This window comes from Gigantopelta aegis, unplaced genomic scaffold, assembly GCF_016097555.1.
Source record: "Gigantopelta aegis isolate Gae_Host unplaced genomic scaffold, Gae_host_genome ctg3587_pilon_pilon, whole genome shotgun sequence".
In the NCBI taxonomy this organism is placed as follows: Eukaryota; Metazoa; Mollusca; class Gastropoda; order Neomphalida; family Peltospiridae; genus Gigantopelta; species Gigantopelta aegis.
In genome coordinates, this window is record NW_024533410.1 from 46397 (window position 1) to 58532 (window position 12136).

Below are 12136 nucleotides of genomic sequence, written 5' to 3' on the forward strand. Positions count from 1 at the left end.
AATGCCCCACCCCTCAGATGGAAGTTGAATACAAATTTACAATGAGTGATAACATGTTTGCAGAGTCTACTGTTTAGTTCACTACATTGCTCAAATCTATAGATAAGTTTAGAATACATGTGTATACTGGATATTGTTATTATGGAGTGTGGTTATCTTGGCTTGACTACTATAATTATCGTACAGTATCATTGGTTATCTTCTGATGACATAGGCTTTGAAAGAGTGGCATAGACCCCCAAGAGTAACAAAATTACTGGATGCTGGATGTGGATGTGCTTGCTATTGAGACAATACCAGCTTTGGTTAGTACCAAGTAGATTACTAATAGGTATACTGGTATCGTTAGTGATATGATAATAGAGTCCTTGATGGCTAATCACAATCTGAATTAAATGTCTGATTGATAATTGTTTTTTATGTACCCTCTTATTAGAAAGAAGCTGAAGTTTAGTTATCTACTGAAGGAATTTTCCACATGCAAAAGCATGGATTTCATTTAGTTGTAAAGTCAGTATAATATATCATTTATTAATTTATGTATATGATTTAGGATGGACCTACATACATGTCATGGAGAGGTTTTTCTCTGATGCTGTGAAGTCCGTTAGTCATCCACTCAAATAATAGCAGTTGGAGTGAACTGTACTTACCTCAATATGTGAGGTATTGTACTTTATTAAAAGGACTATATCTCACTATGTTAGGAAATTGCTGAACAATGCTAGTGGATGTGAGAAACCTTTGATAGCATATCCTACAGTGGTGAAGAATGGCATCAAGGAACAGGTACCATAACACATAGTGGCTCCTGTTAATAACTTGTCTTAATAGTTGGTATGGGAAAAATGGTTACTTCTACTCTGTGTCTACCAGCTGGTAAAACTAGGAGCTAAAATAATAGGTTTACTAGCTATTTGTTAAGAGATGTAGATTTGATTTGTTTCTAGGTGGTTGTTGTCGTTTCACTCCTGAAGATATCAATCAAATTAGAAAAATTTTATACAATAAATAACACCTAATTAACTCTTACATTTTAAACAGAGAAATTTATTTCAAGCTTTGTTACTTATAGAGTCTAGGGCATGGTTCTAGTATTAATTTCCCTGTGAAGTAAGTTAATATAGTGCCTAGTACTGGCTCTCTCTCTCTCTCTCTTTATCCCTTGAAAGTGGTGAGTATGCATCTATAATTGTGTAAAGGGATAACCATCATTCAAATATCTATAATACTTTTGAGATTAAAAAAACTTTCATACAAAAAAACTAATTAATTAAATGTGCACACACAAAATCTACAATATAACACAGTTACTCCATGCTGACTCAGCAAGGTTGTTCTGTTCCCTTTACAGAATAACTCTTTTCTATATCTTCAATAGCTAAAATAACAGTGTTCATATTTGGGTCGTTTGTGATAACTCGTATGTAGCATGTCATCAAATAACTTTTATTTCTGTTGAGTTTGAATATTGAATGACAAGGTATAACCACCTCAGTTGGTTCTTCTCGCGACAATCAGGATATTTATACATCAAGACACCAAGGCAGTTTCATGTGTGGACATAGACCTCGAGGTATTGGTGGATCGGGTACTTCAGATATAAGGGGAGACAAACACCATCCAAGAGAAAATACATCACTGGACATATGGTAATGTTCTTCCCATACCTCTGGTGCCATTATGGGGTGTCCCTGTAATTGTGCTCATATATTGATTGAAAGTAGAGTCTTCAGGAAAGCTCATTGCATTCACATTCTTGAGATCCCACATAGCTTTGGCTAAACCAACATCAGCTATCTTGATGGATCATTGCTGTTTAGGATCCCTATATTAGGTGGCTTTAAGTCTCTATGGACTATATTTCTTTTTGTGTATTGAATTGAAGACCTTGTATAGAGTTCTTTGTACCATTTTATACAAAGGTCTTTACTGGGATGATTCCATTTCTCTCAGCCATTTCATCTAAGTTACATCTGAAGACTTCCTTTAGCACAGAACTTTCTGTTACCATGGCAAGTCCTATGAGACCAGTTTACTTTTGAATTCATATTTTAAACGTTTTCAATGGCAACTACATGAGGTGCTGTAACTGTAATATAGTATATCCACTTCTTGGCGAGCTTCAGTTTTAATGCTGTTGGGCTTCCGTCTTCGGATGAAATTTAGTAGAACTTTTTGGCTTTGACAATTTTATGGCCAACTGTTCCTTGTCTTCGTTATCCCATGCTTTTCAAGAACTGTTTCCAAATGACCCCTTACCTAACAGGGATCTAACTGAAACTGTCCATTATTAGAAGCACACAACATTAGCTTCTATCACTGTCTCCGACATTCGTGCTTGTTTGCTCTCTAGCCACACCTCAATAGTTTTTGCTAAAAAGCCACTCCTTCCTTAAAAATGGCGTCCGAGGTGGAGCAGACAAGTTTGGTTGGAGAGCACGGTGGGGGCGAAGAGTCTAGTCAGGTGGAACAGGTTGCAATGAAAAAAGAAATCTTCTCAATGTCATAAAATTGACTGTAAAAATGTTGATAGATGATAACCATGAAGAGAGCCCAACCCCAACTCTGTCCACTTGTGATACCAGTAATGAACTGACACAATTTTTTATTGCACTAGAACATTGCCTACGACATAGATACTAGGTAAGGACTCTACATCTATTTGTAATTTGGTAGTAGCTAGTATCATCCTCAAACTAATAATGCCCTACCTCTCAGATGAAGTTGCATATGAGTGTAATATTTTGCATAGTCATAAAATTTGTATTGTTTAGTTCACTACAATTGCATCAATTTTCTAATAGATAAGTTAGCAATACATGTGTATACTGTGATTGTTATATTGTGAGTTATTTATGGACGCGTGTAGTGTCCATCTGGCTTAAGACTATCTTATTATGTCCTAATTGATATAATTTCTCTCGCCTCCCTCCTCTCTCTCGAGAGCTCCCTAGTATTCTTATCTCTCTCTCCTCTCTCTTTCTTCTCTCTCATCATTCTCTCTCTCTCTCCCTCATCTTTTCCTCCCTCCCTCCCCCCTTTTTTTTTTTTGTTTTTTTTCTCCCTCCCCTCTCTCTCTCTCTCGGTCTTTTTCCTCTCTTTCTCTCCCCTTTTTTTTTTTTATCCCCCCCCCCCCCTCCCCTCCCGCTCCCTCTCTCTCTCTCTTTTCTCCTCCCCTCGTCCCTTTTTTCAGTCAAACGAAAATCTATTAGGTCAAAGACGATCATTTTTGGGGTGTATTAGAAGCTTTTGAAAAAAACCTCATAATGATTTTATGGAGACAATATCTAGCATCTAAAAGTGTTCAATGGAGTAAAGGAAGTTTGTATGTTATTATAAACGCAATTTTAAACTACTGTTATAATCTACTCAATATTATCTTATGTAGTATAGATAACGGTCATAATAGTATGAGAATAACACCTCCCAATTCTATATATAGTTATTGGTTAGTAGTTGTCTTTGATAATTATTGTTGATTTTTAATACAGAACTGCATTGGGTAGAGGAAGATATGGTTAAGAATGTCACTGATGCAAAAGAAATTGGCTGACCATTTAGAGTACTCTCAGAAAACAAATCATCTTTGATGTAAGAGAATTTTATGAATTGTTTTTGCGTTAACTTAACCATCCATCCATCCTCCCACTCACTTATCAATCATTTGTCTATCAATGTATCTATTCATTAATCCATCTATTGATCATTTATCAATTTCTGTACTTTACATAGTGAGTGGTATGATTCAGATGCATTAATGATGTCTGAAGAATGTACTGTTGTTATTGCTGGGCTTCTAATGGGACTAAATGTTATTGATTATACTATTTCCTTATCTGGTGAAGAATTTTTGATAAACCAGTGAGTTATCATTTACTATCATCAGTAACGGACCACACCCCTATGATTTAGAGTGGTGTTCTTGATTTAAGCTTGTTTTTAAAAGACGGAAATTATTTGGAAAAGCACCTGAGGTGAGGAAGAAAAAGAACAGTGAGTCATGTGGACTTGCATAGGATAGACAGATGATTATGTAATTTTCAACCAATCAGATCAGATGAAGAGAAATCATTACAGTTAGCACAATTATTAGATCAAAAAGCATATTTAGAAGAACTCAATAAGAATTAGAGTAAGGACCACTTTAATTAATAACTGGCCTTTAATTACAATCTCAATGACTAGGGGCCAGCTGGAACTCTTCAAGCTCAATTTCTGACTCTTGAGAAAGAGAATGTATGTGTAAAGAACAATTAGCTAGTCTGATTGGTTTTCAGTGGAAACATTGACAACTGAGAGAGAGATCAATTAGTTGAAGATAAAGACAAAGCAGAAAGCAGAGATGAAGAAAAAAGTTAGAAGTAAGAAAAAAACATTGTCTTAAGATGTACTATATAGACTAAATAATAATGTTTGTGATTTTCATGTGTGGATGTTTCAGACTGAAAAAATTATTCATCAGTCTCATGATTATCTAGTTACTGTTCCTTTCACTTTCATTTCTCCAATAGACAGTAGAAGTGATCAAAAGACAGAATTAGATACATACATACAATCTAGGTACTAATCTCTAGTATGGAAGGTGACCAATTGAAGTGTTTGTTGTCATCTCGATCTGGTCTCAACGATTTATATGCTGCATCTCAAAAGAGTTTAGATGTTGGAGATAAATTTAAGACAACAGCTTGACAAGAGGTTGAATTATTGAGAAGACAAAGAGAAGAGAAAGAGGTATGTCATCTTATTGTAGTTTAAGGAAAGTAGAAGAGTGTCCCTCAAATAGACTGCTCTACACAACTATTAGAGAAAAGTGTTCATGAGAAACAGGACACATTGGTAAATTTAAGAAAACAACTTGAAGAGATGAAAAGCAGCTAACTTAAAGATCAAGACTCAATTAAAGGTAAGTGTATCTTATGTATTACTAGTCTAGTTATATGTCATGTTATCAGATTGCTAAAGAAACTCACCAGCGACTCTGTCACACTCCGAAACTTGAAGAGAAAGTATCTCAATTAGCTAAAGAAAACAGACAACTTGAACAATTGTAAGTAACACACATCATTATATATAGAATTATATACTAGTCATAAGACCTCATGTCTGTTGTGGTCTTTAGGTTTACAAGAGACACGTACTTCACTCAGGGAAGCAGATAAGGCGTCTCGTGAAGTTGGGGCAAAATTACAGGAGGTCCAATTATCTCGTAGTACAGCTGAGTCTGAGCTGGCTATAGAGAAACAATGGAGATCTACTCTACAGGTGACTGAAGCAAAGGATGATATCAGTTAATATTGGTTTTCTGTAGGCAGACCTACAGAAAGAGAAAGATAGAGTTGTAGAGTTGACTAATGAGACTAAAAAATTTCAAGTCTTTAACACGGCAAGAGTAGACTGTAGTCACTGTACAATGTTTTTATATATCTTCTTCTCTAGGAACATGCTCAATTACAAGAGAAGTATACTTGTCTTCAAGAGTCTGTTTCAGAACAAGAGATAGCTCTTGTAGAAATGGAAGGCAACTTAGTCTGTGGGGGAACTAATAGTATTTAACTTACGTTACTCTCTCTCTCTCTCTCTCTCCTCTCTCTCTCTCTCCTCTCTCTCTCTCTCTCTCTCTCTATAGGTCACAGCAAAAGTTAGTTGATATGAAACAAGTTCAAAGTATGACAGAGAATGTATGGCAAGATGATAGAGGACATTTAGTGTGTCAAGGTTGTGAGCAGCTTTCTCAGTTGCCAGAAGAAAGGTACAACTACTATAATACTGGCATATTTCTGTAGTACATGATATGTGTTCTGGTTTTAAAAATGGCTTCTCTTTTTAGCATCATTGTAGAAATTGTGGTGCTGTATATTGTGCCTCATGTTCAGACAATACAATGCAGTTAGCATCTAGTGCTAAACCTGTCCGTGTATGCGACAACTGCTATCAAGTACATTGGAGAGAGCATCAAAATGACATCATAATATTAATAAAATTTTTGTTACTATCTATTAACTAATAACTAGTTCTGTTAATAACTAACTTGTTTAATAACTAGCAGCCGAGTGAAGTGTATCTTTTGTTTGTCACTGGCTAATGATATATGCTTTGTTTCTCTCTCTATAAATTTCTCAATTTCTAATAATATTCATTATAATATTACACTCTTGAAATATAGAATTAATAATAACATGCTAGGAGAGCTCAGTTGACATTTCCTATTCATAGCTTAACAATACAATACTATCATGTATGAACACAAATGGGAATGTCACTCTGGGTTTCATAGATAATAGTATGAACTAATATATGTAACATATAAACATTCTGTTTATATTATTGCCTGTATTAAAGATTGATTGCATCATCTTGTATATATGATGTATTAGTTTATGTATTGTTTAGTATTTAGCTGGTGTATAATATTGTGGTATTATGATATTGATATTGAATATCAGTTTTAGGACAGTGGTGAAGTGGAATATTGGTGTACTAATGAAGGCAGTGTACTGGACATGCCCAGCTACACCAAATAATTTTTTATATGCAGCTATATTAAATCTTCAGTGCCTTGTTTTGTGATTAATCCTCCAAGTTTTATTGAAGATATCTTTGAATTCCTCTGTATGAGGCAAGTCATGGTAGCAGATTTGTATTCTTTCTATCTGTTTGTCTGTTGTATTGTCAATTTTTTTACTCATTGTTAGGGTAGTAGACCGTCCTCCATTACTAATGACACATTCTCTAAGAATCATGTCATCATTGCAGTAGAAACAGGAAAAGGAGTACTGAACAATGCATGCAATCTCTTACAACAAAAACCTGATGACTCTGTTTTATTCTTCTATGACAAAGAGACAGCAGAGTTCAGTTTACAAGAGGGAAAGGAACAATTAGTCAGTCGAGATACATTGGTCATATTGTAGGTCATGGTGGTAGACCTGAGGGAGCCCTGATTTAGGTGATGTTTGCTGATGAGTTAGCAGATGTCTGGTCGTCTCTCCTTCAAAGAGCCAAAAATAGGTCACATTAGTTTGGTAGCTTGCAAGGTTCATCATCATGAGGGATGATCAAAATGGTTTCCTGCAATCATTTTTACGAACTCTATTTCTAAGTATCATATGAGACCAGCGTTAGTGCATGGAAAACTGAGGTTGCAGTAGATCCGAAGGTCGATTATTAAGTAAAATAAATGGTTCAAAATGGTACATGAACTATCCTGGTAGCTTAGTAGTAGCACGTGTTGTTAAACCTAATGACACTGAGAGTAACAGTTCTGTTATGCTGGCTCTAAACTGGATCATGTAGATTTGATAAAGGAGCTGAATGCTGTTCTAGAGGACGTTGTAAATACTATATTTTCATGAGTCAGATTGGATTGATCATGGAGAAGATGAGAAACATGATGAACACACACATGAAGACACTAGTGAATCAAATGAACGAATCTTTCTTGTTCAACTGACAATGAGCACACTGGTAACACTGATGATTATGAACATTGTATTTCAAATGGTAAACAAGCATGTTCATTATTTTGACACTGACACTGAGAATATGATATTTATTCAACTGTGAGTGATATTGATAAAACATATCAATGATATTGATGAACACAGTGACTACACCTCTTCAACTAATACTAACACTAATGAACATGATCTTTACACTGATTCTGATAACGATGACAATACCTATACTACTAGCAATAATGATTATGACATCAATGAACACATTATTTCACAGATTCTGATTGAATATTCTGTAACTGATGAAGAGAGTATATTTGAATGGCAAAATAGTTCAGATTTGGAGTCAGATGATAACAACATTGAATTCAGTCAAAGTGATTTCAATCATAACAGAAAGAAATACCAAAGTAAAAAAATTACTGATAGAGTGTGGAAGAGATAAGTATAAACTAATTATTATTCATAGTTAATAATTAATAATAATACTAAATAATAATAATAATTATTATTATTATTGTTTCCGTATACTACAAAGTCATTAGTAATCCTCCGTATAATAATATGGTGAGGAGGGAGGCACATTGTGAAGCTTTGAAGCTTTGGAAAGTGTAAAAGACGTAGAGAGGAGTATAGGTACGTAATCCCAAGTCCTTTTAGACTAATTAAAATTTACTTTATTGCTTGTTTCTAGGAGAGAGAGTCTACAAGACTCATATACTCAAGGCCAGCTCACCTTTATTGATACTGGTGGAGACTATGGAGCTGATACACAAGGCTGGACTATGACTACCCATTCACTCCATTAAGTCAGACACAGACTCAAACCCAGGCTTCTCAGTGGACTCAGCCCGATACCCAAAATGTCAAAAGTTAATAATATCATCATATTTGATGAACATTTTGATTCTCTTAACAAGGTAACAAGCAATTAAATGAGGATATCTCGTTTACTCTTGATGTTGATGGTGTGGAATATGATGAAGAAGATGAGAGTTTACCACAGGAACTGCCTTCTCATGCTTGCAAGTATGTTGACTCTTCCCATTCATCCATTCCTATATCTCATACTCCATTCTGGTCATACCAATACTTCATTCTATAGATATTGTGGTATACATGATCCTGCAGCTGTTGTAATGTGTAACTCCACTAAGAATGGTTTTTGTAATGGAAGAGGTAACACGTCAGGAAGGTATCCCTCCCTCTCCTTCTCACCCCCCCTGACTTATCTCTCCTAATAGCATATCATTAATCCATCTTGTCGTGCACGTTGTCATGAGGTCGCACTTCATAAAGAAGGGACCACTAGGAGAGACATACTAGAATGTTATAACTGTGGTTGTAAGAATGTATTTAAGTTAGGATTTGTACCAGCTAAAGCTGACTCTGTTGTCATGTTGCTATGCAGTAAGAGGATATAAGAATGATCATTTATATGAGTAATGTTCTTTTTTCCTTAGAAATCCTTGTTCTCAATCTAACAGTCTCAAAGATATGGATTGGAATCCAGCTAATTGGCAGCACTGATAGTTGACAGGTCAGTCTTTAATATCTCAGATATGTTGACTCATCTTGTCTCTTGTACATCACTGACATGTACTCACATATGCTGGCATGTGTGCACATGTAGATGTTTCCTGCCATGGTTAGTTAAGATCCCATCTGATCAAGATCAAGCCAGAGCTCGTCAGATCAGTCTCAACAGATTCAAAACTAGAAGAGTTATGGAAAGTCAGTCAGTGTATCTTATTAATAGTATATAGCATATCACTATAGCAAAATCTGAGGCTCTTTTAGAAGATTTGCAAAAAACCAGAGTTGATGATGAACCAGCTCCTATACAATTAGGTAATTAATAACTCATTAAAACTATACTGATACTGTTCATTTATTAGATACACTGATGCTTATCAATATCAGAATATTCTAGGACCACTGGTAAAATTAGAAGCAGATTATGATAAGAAACTCAAAGAGAGTCAGACACAAGATAATATCACTGTACGTTGGGATATTGGATTGAATCAAAAGAGATTGCTTACTTCAACTTTCCAAGACAAGATGGAGGCAAGTTAGCATAACAAATTATCACAATATGACTCCTTCTCCACAACACACACACACACACACCAGTTATGATCTTATGCAGGGAGAGAGTTACGTCTCAATATATTGGCAGAAATCGTTCAGCGCCTGGGATGGGATAGGTCATGTGACCAAAGTACCCAACAGTATGTGAACAATATCCACATATCATTCATTACAATGTCTTGTTCCAGGTTTTGGTGAGGAGGTGGGCTTGAATACGTAGCAATATTGGTGTACCTGTTGATTGTACTAGAGACTTTTGTGTTGACTTTGTGTGGAAGTCTACATCATTTGATAGAATGCAAATGCATTGAAATGATAGCTGTTGATGAGAACAGTGTCTCTAATATCTATATCATCGTCTGTTAGGACATGAAGTAATAGAAGAACCTCAAATTAACCTCCTAAAGCAGTACCCAAACAGTAAGTGCATTGTATATGTACCAAGTGTGATTATCTCTCTCTCCCTTCCTCACTCTCTCCTTCAGTCTTTCAGCTCCTAATCTTCCCAAGTTAAACAGTTCTCAGATCTTTGCTGTTTAAAAACTGTCCTTCAAAAACCTCTTGGTTTGATACAAGGTCCTCCTGGTACTGGAAAGACTGTCACTTCTGCTACTATGTCTAGCACTTAGCTAAGATGGGCATGGGGTAAGAAAATAATGTAATTAATAAATAATTAATAAGGCTCTTCTCTTTAGTCAAATTCTGGTCTGTGCTCCTAGTAATATAGCAGTTGATCAGTGACAGAAAAGATTCATAAGACTGGACTCAAAGTTGTTCGTCTTTGTGCTAAATCTCGTGAGGCTATAGATTCCCCAGTCTCCTTTTTAGCATTACAAATCAAGTACTCCAACTTGCTAAAGATAGGGTTAGATATTATGAGGTCATTATGATGTCGTTGTTGTTACTACTTTTAGTTATCCTGAGCTGGAAAAGTTGCAGCAATTGAAAGATGAACAAGCGAGCTTTCAAGTTCTGATGGTAAACGATACCATCTTTAAAGAGGACCACTTGAAGAGAACTCCTCAATAATGCTGATGTAAATTTGTTGTACTTGTGTAAGTGCTGGTGATCCTCGATCTAATTCAAATTCAATGTTTTAAAATGGTTCTTATTGATGGTAGAGCACACAGGTATTACTGTATTGCTTGAAAACTAGAAAGGACATCTCTCTCTCTCTCTCTCTCTCTCTCTTCATGCCGGCTACAGTTAGCCAGAATGTATGGTACCTATTGAATGGGAAGTAAGAAGTGATATTAGTAGGAGATCACTGTCCACTAGGACATCAGTCATTATGTGTAAGAAAGCTGCAAAGTAAGACCATTATACTCAGTAAATAATTATCCTTTTTTCTAGTGCTTGGTCTCTCTCAATCGTATTTCAGAGATTGGTTCTCCTGGGCGTAAAACCAATACGACTTGTTTGCGCAGGATCGTATGCATCATCATTGACAGAGTTCCCTCTAGTGCCTTCTATGAAGGTCAACTACAGACGCTGTGTCAGACTCTGAGAGAGTATTGGAAAGTGAGTGTTTGTACATTGTAATGTGTTATTACAAGAAGTGATTAGTTTTCCAGCTGTCCAAGAACACTTCCCCTGGCCTAACCCTGAGAAACCAATGTTCTTTTGGTGTTCCACTGCTGCAGGAAGAAATTCTAGTAGTTGGACGTCTTATCTTCAACAGGTTTTGTTATAATAAATAAAGGTTATCATTTTTTATTTATTGTACAAACTAAAGGCTGCTAATGTGGATAAAAGTAGTGAATTAAACTCCATGAAAACTGGTGTCAAACCTCATCAAATTGGGGTCATTACTCCTTACGAGGGTCAACGTGCTTATGTTGTCCAGTACATGCAATTTAATGGAGGAATGTCTCAAACATTGTATGAACAGTTAGAGTAGCAAGTGTAGATGCCTTCCACGGACGAGAGAAAGACTTTATTATCTTATCTTGTTTCGTTCTAATGAACATCAAGGTATTGGATTTTTAAATGATGCTCGTCGTCTCAATGTACATTGACACGTGCTAAATATGGAGTGATCATCATTGGTAATGCTAAAGTACTGTCTAGAGTAAGTTAGTAATATCTATATTTGTAAATAACCTTTGTCGCTCCAGAATGAGTTGTGGCATCGTCTTATTAAGGAGTACCATGATCAAGACCCAGGCCTCCTTGTAGAGGGACCCCTCAATAATCTCCGTAAAAGATGAATGCAACCTTAGTAAACCAATCAATATGAAAGCAAACCTGTACGTATATGGGCGTGGTTTTTAGTTTAATTAAACATTTCTAACTACAGGGTGATCCTCTAATTCGCTCTACTACATAAGTGGCCAAGAAGCTCTCCTTCACCAACCATCATCATCAAATCATGAACCCTATCAGATGTATGACCCCCATTTTAGTTAGTGCATTACTCATATCAGTAAATATAAGTATATTATTATTATATCTCCTTCAGATGATGAGTACTATAATCACATGATCACATGAGTTATAATTGGTGTCTGATCGTAATGCCTGCTATTGCAGCTGCTTCCATGAACTTACCACAACAGTCCCTGTTTATGGCCACCTGTACCACC

The 12136-nt window shown here is 35.9% G+C and overlaps 1 pseudogene; it reads left to right on the forward strand.

Annotated features, from left to right (window-relative positions):
• Positions 1-2401: 2401 nt before the first annotated feature.
• Positions 2402-10549, forward strand: LOC121392256 (annotated as a pseudogene).
• Positions 10550-12136: the final 1587 nt, after the last annotated feature.